The sequence below is a fragment of the Uranotaenia lowii genome, chromosome 2 (genome assembly GCF_029784155.1).
Source record: "Uranotaenia lowii strain MFRU-FL chromosome 2, ASM2978415v1, whole genome shotgun sequence".
In the NCBI taxonomy this organism is placed as follows: domain Eukaryota; kingdom Metazoa; phylum Arthropoda; class Insecta; order Diptera; family Culicidae; genus Uranotaenia; species Uranotaenia lowii.
Window position 1 is genome coordinate 310,152,176 of NC_073692.1, and position 6,000 is coordinate 310,158,175.

The following is a 6,000-nucleotide window of genomic DNA, read 5'->3' on the forward strand; positions in this document are numbered from 1 at the left end:
GTGAAATGTTAGTCTAAATTTAAATTTTAATAAAATCTAAATAATCAAGCAATCAATTGGTAGAGAAAAAAATGTATGCTGAAAACAAAATTTTTTATGCTTCTTTAGGACCCTATGTCTCAGAACTCCTTTCACACTTAAGATTCAGTGCAACCCCTTCCTGTTGTCCGATTCCGCCCATATTTGGCATCTGGCCTTCTGGTGACTCCCTTAAATCATCAAAGTCTTTTTTTGCAAGTATTTTGATTTTAAAGTAGGTATTTATCAAGACAAATTTAATAAATAAAATAAAAAATATCCTGAATTGTGATTTTTAATGAGGATTAAACCGTGAATAGCTCTTCACACGATGATTTAAACAATATGTTTAGTTCAGCAAAATTTAAGTGTACAAAAATCTGCATCTTTTGATGGCATTGGTATCAAAAATGTTTTACGCTTGGTACACATTTTGGTCAGTTGAATACAACATTTTTGGACCAAAAATATTTTTTTCTTGGAAATAGCTTGCTTGTTTAAAATTTTGATACAAATTTCGTGAATTTTTTAATTTTGACGTGTAGTATTCAACTCCAACAAAATTAAAAAAATATAAAATATATAAATTTTATGAAATTTTCTTGATCCAGAATTTATTGAAAATCAAATCTTTTGAAAGTGGACTTTTTTCAAAGATAGCGCTTGCGGAACCTCTAAATATTATTTTTTTTAGTCAGCCCCAAACAAAAGTTTGTTCTGCACATCTTAATCTACCATTTGGAGGGTGAGCCCCCAGATTCCCAGAAGTTATGCAATTTTGGGACATCCTACTGTCCATATCAGTTGCGTCAGTTCACTTTTAGTTTTTGTTAGCGTATTTGGTGGAAAGTGAAAGGAAAAACTTTTGAATCTAATTTTTCCAAATCTTCATCCGTTTATCAATTTTTTTATGTCAGTTAATGCAAAGATTCTTTTTAGGTAGATGTTTTGTTTTGTCTGAAATAGTTTTTCATCTTTTTTTGACATTCATACTCAAAAGATTTATTGATTATTGACTTATTTTTTTTTTTTTTTTTTTTTTTTGTAGCGGCCCACCACACTCCCCCACACCAAGAGGCTCAATTGAGCCCCCTGGTAATGGACGCTACTGTTCTCAGCACGTCTGGCAGCAAAACAAAGAAATTTCAACGCGAACAAAATTTTAATCATGCTGAGAACACAAAAGTTTATTATTTACTGCGAGGAAATGTATGCTATAATTAAACAATATTACGATAAGGATCTCAATGGAAGAAAATTTCCTTTAAAGAGATCCATTTCTTTTTTTTTAATAATGTTAACTGATCAAATATTATGCTACATTTACTTAAGTTTACTTATTAATAGTTAAAAGTACGACAAAAGAAAACTACGATGCTACAAAAACAAACAAAATTTGATTTAAAAAAACTGGTTGTTGATCGACTTTTTTAACGATTCAATTTTTCTTTTAATAACTGTACTACTTTGACTTTAAACATGGAACGGTTGTTGATGGTCTTTATTTCAGTAGGTAAAGCGTTGTATATTGTAGGTCCTATAAAAGAAATTCTTTTTTGCCCTAAAGATGTCATGGATTTTGTTCTGGATATTTAAATTTTTCCCAACACTTTCATCTCTTTTATATTCAAAGAAGGCTTATCCTTCAGACATACAAAAATTCAAGTAAAGACAATTCAAAAAGACGCTTTTTGCTGTGATTCCAGTCAAAATCGAGATCGAATAGCTTCTGACACCAATCTTGAACGAAAATTTAAATACCTGATCGGATTTAAAATTTTAAATCTGAATGATGCCGATCTAAGAGTCTATGGCCAAATTAATAATTCAAAGAGGTAGCGTTCTTCAGTTAGCGGAACTAAAAATTAGCGGAACTTTCTCATCCGTTAGCTGAAGAAAAATTAAGCGAGAAAATAAATTCGCTAACCGAAAGTTAGCGGACTAATTAGCGATTAGCGGATTAGCTATTTCAAATAGCGTGGCACCTGTTTCCACATGTTTTGTCCCAGATTTCACTAGAATTCATTCACGATTTGATTAATGCCCTAGAAGCGACAAGCGATGTTTGTTCAGTAAGTGGTAACAGACTGAAAAGTCATCAGATCTTTCGATTGAGGCTCACGCTGAAATGAATTCGAAAACAAAAAATTAAAGCATAGCTTATCTTGAATCTGGACGCAATAGAACGGTTCTATCTTGGCGCTATGTAAACGAAATAAAAATGTTATGTACTCAAAACGCAAGTCTTTTATTGCACTTTGAAGGGAAAATAACAAAAAAAAAACTATTCCGATGTGGTTTTGATGAAATCTTGAACTTTTCTGCGAATACCACTTATCATAATTTGGAAACTCTGTTCGCTAACCTCAGCGGCCATATTGTTCCACCATCTCTTCGTCTCTGTTGCATCCTGAGTCATTCTACCGTTCTTCTTCATCTTCTGCTTGACAATTGCCCAATTTTTTTAGATAGGGCGGAATTGAGGGCAGTTGGATGGGTTGATGTACTTTTCGACAAAATCCACCCCGTTGTCCCGATACCTCTGTAGTACCTCTTTGCTGTAGTGGCAGCTTACCAAATCTGACCAAAACTTTACTAGTGTTTTGTGAAATCTAATGTACGGAAAAATACGTTTTCTCGGGCACTCTTCCTTGTACATCTTGGTCTTGTTTGTCACAGAAACTGGGGTTTTTCGTCCGCAGCTGCAAATACCTACCTTGCCAGATCAAAGAATTTCTTGCAAACTTATCGGCAAAAACGAATTTGAACTTGCAGGGGACATCATTCCGACCAGTGGCTTTATACAATTTTTGGCCAGGAAGCAGCCCAAAATCCATCTTCCCGTACGTTTCGTCATCCATGAGGATTCGTGCGTCGTACTTCGTTAGAACCTTGTTGTATATTTCCCGGGCACGTTCTTTGGCAACTACATCCTCTTCACTACTACATCGGTTTTGTTGCTTACTGCCCGATACTGCATCAGTCGGCATTGAATTTCTTGGCGATGTCCTAGTCCGACTGCCCTGGGTTTGCCTTGATCGTTCTCAACACCTTCAAATGCAGTTTCCGATCTTTGGTTCCACTATGACGCTTGGTTTGGAACTGTCGCTCGATAGTATGCTTCTCACGGAAACGTTTGAGAACGCTGCACACGGTCGATTTGACCATTTTCAACAATTTCGCGATTTTTGTACCTGACCATATCTGGTTTTTGACGTGGATGTCCAAAATCAATTTGCATTTCGCGAGTTCCATCTCGTTTAACTTTTTTGAGACAAAACGAATCGTAATGAAATTTTCAGCACTGATAGAGGAAACATTCTTAAACATATCAGATCCGACAACTAGAAGCGTTGTTGTTTTTTGCTTAAAAACTCGACAGAACAATCGACCGAATAAATGTTCACCGAAAAGTTGAAAAGGTCAATATTCTGTAATCGGCCGTTGGGGAAATACCACTATTCGGTATAAGTCTAAATTTAACAATAAATAGATATAATTTAAAAGTGTCATTTTAAGAAATAGCAAACTCTCTTGCCAAAAAAAAATTTTTTTTTTCATTTCTCTAAATTTAATCGCGGAAATAAATCAGAACAACAGCACTTATGCAACAGGACCAAGTGACATAAATCCTCTATAGTCTGAAATCTGCAACCCAATCCAACCCAACCCAGGCTTAAAGCCCTTCCCTGGTAATCGAGAGCTCTCTGACATCGAAGTGACAAGTTGATTAACTCACCCAGACGGCCAGACCAGACAGCAGTAGCAGCCAGGAGTGGAGTCGCAAAAGTTTCCAAATGGTGCAAATTTCCGGCCCGCTGCCACGACTGCATGCAATCCGCCTTATGGTCCACGTTTAGTTTTACAGTGACTAATATTGGCCAGACCAGTCGTCGTGATACGGTACATCAGGGTAACTGAATAACTTGGTGGTGTACTGTCAACTTACAACAAACCCCCGGTCGAGGTGGATGTTAGAACATATGACACACGTCTAACAGGCCTGCCGTTGTTGCTCAAGTGCATACAATATGCAATATGAAATATCATGCTCAGTACCTACCGCTCACTGTCTTCCTAGGGCTGGCTTGAGTGACATGGACTGGATTCATCAGAACGTTCGGGGGAAGCGTTTACCTAGTTTGGCATTTTTCTGCTTTTTCTATTATATGCACTTCGTTTGGATAGATCACGGAATGGCTGAAAGCGTGGCCTGTCTCCGGAATCTGCCAGATGAGTGACAGCTTCGAGGTGAAATATAGGTCAATTTCGATGCGGTGCCTTCTTCTATTTCACGTTGGAAAAATATAGCTTCAATATTTGAATAAATTCAGCTGGTTTTCGAGATAACGGATGTTTATCCTCCAATCTGAAAGGAATAATGAACTGTTGGACGTTAAAATTACCTCCAAGGATTTTTAAGACTAATCAAGCCAATTTTCAAAGCTTTTATGGAACGATTACATTCATTTGGTGAAAAACAGTTGGAATATTTTGATCTAAAAATTAATTTGAATCTTTCAAATTAATTTTTTTAGTGAATTAGATAATCTCGACCAATATCAACGTTAAAGCTTCTACTAGAAGACTAAGCAGATCCGGCCTCCCATCCATCTCATATTTTCCACAGCAAGAAAAACATCCAACTGATTACATTGTCAGCGGGAACAAACATCGTCCTATCCTATCCTAAATCCGTTGAAACCGAGACCCGAGGAAAAATGTTTGCACATTTAAAACGTCTCGGGGAAATGATGATGTCGAAACGTGCCAAATGATTGACACTTACAATTAACTAAACAAACAGGGGTTTTGTCTGGCTGGATGAACCCTTTCTTCATTATATGCTGAGTCTCTAGCAGCAACAATCGCATCATTTTCAATGTGGTGGAAATAGATTTTGTTTTGCTCTCTGGGTGATCCCGGCTAAGGCACATGTGGCCGATACTATAATCGGGAAATAGAACAACGAATGGGCTTGAGTTCGTTAACTTTTGACTGAAGAATTATCTGAAGAGTAATCATTACTTTAATGAAAGTTAAAAGGCTTTAAAGAAGTTGTGCTATATTTGATAAATCTTCATCTCATCTCCACACTACTTATCTGAACCGAAAGATTGAAAGCAAGCTGATATAGATATTTTGGAATTCGACGAGCCAAATAATGATTTACTTATCAGGTGATGTAGCTCGAGGTCTTTCCATTTAAATGTCAAGTGTGACCTTCTAAGGATTCAAAATAAGACGAATGTTTAATGTAAGAAGTAAGTTTTCGTTCAATTTGATGCCTTTTTTCAACTGGCGCTATGAGACCATTTTTTAAACAAATAATGGTTTTATTTTGCTGAAACTTATTTATTGCTGAACTCATGTGAAAATCTAAAGCATTGTTGTCCATACTATTGTTGATTGCGATTGTGAAATTTATATAACTACCAAGATATTTCAGTATTTAGATTTTGTTTTTGGTCTTTTTATGTTGCTTCCTGTCGAGGGATTCGTATATTTTCCTCTGAAGTAGCTCAAACGCTCCATTAAGGTAAATGTATTCTCAGCACATTTGTGTTCAATGGTCTCTATGGGTGTTCTGCAATGAATACATGTCTCATCATCAGCACGATTGATAGTGAAGAGAAGTTGTCGGCATAACGCTTTTTTGTTAGTCCACACATACAAAGTTTCATTCTGACCAGGGAAGAGTTTCTCATCGTAATGCCTAAAATCTTGGCTGCATCGATTAACTGTAGAACAAACCGAGGATTGTCGTGAAATTCTTCTATGATGGAGCAACTGAACGATCTTGACCTGGCTGACCATATTGTTTTGATCGCCCAAACACACCAAGCCATGTAGATCAAAGTGGACGACCTCACCGAAAGCTCTAATGCAGCAGGTCTTAAAGTCAATGTTGGACCAAGTCAATGGAAATCAACACAGAAAATTCTCCAATTTCATGGTAGCCTGGCAAAAGGTAGAGGAAGT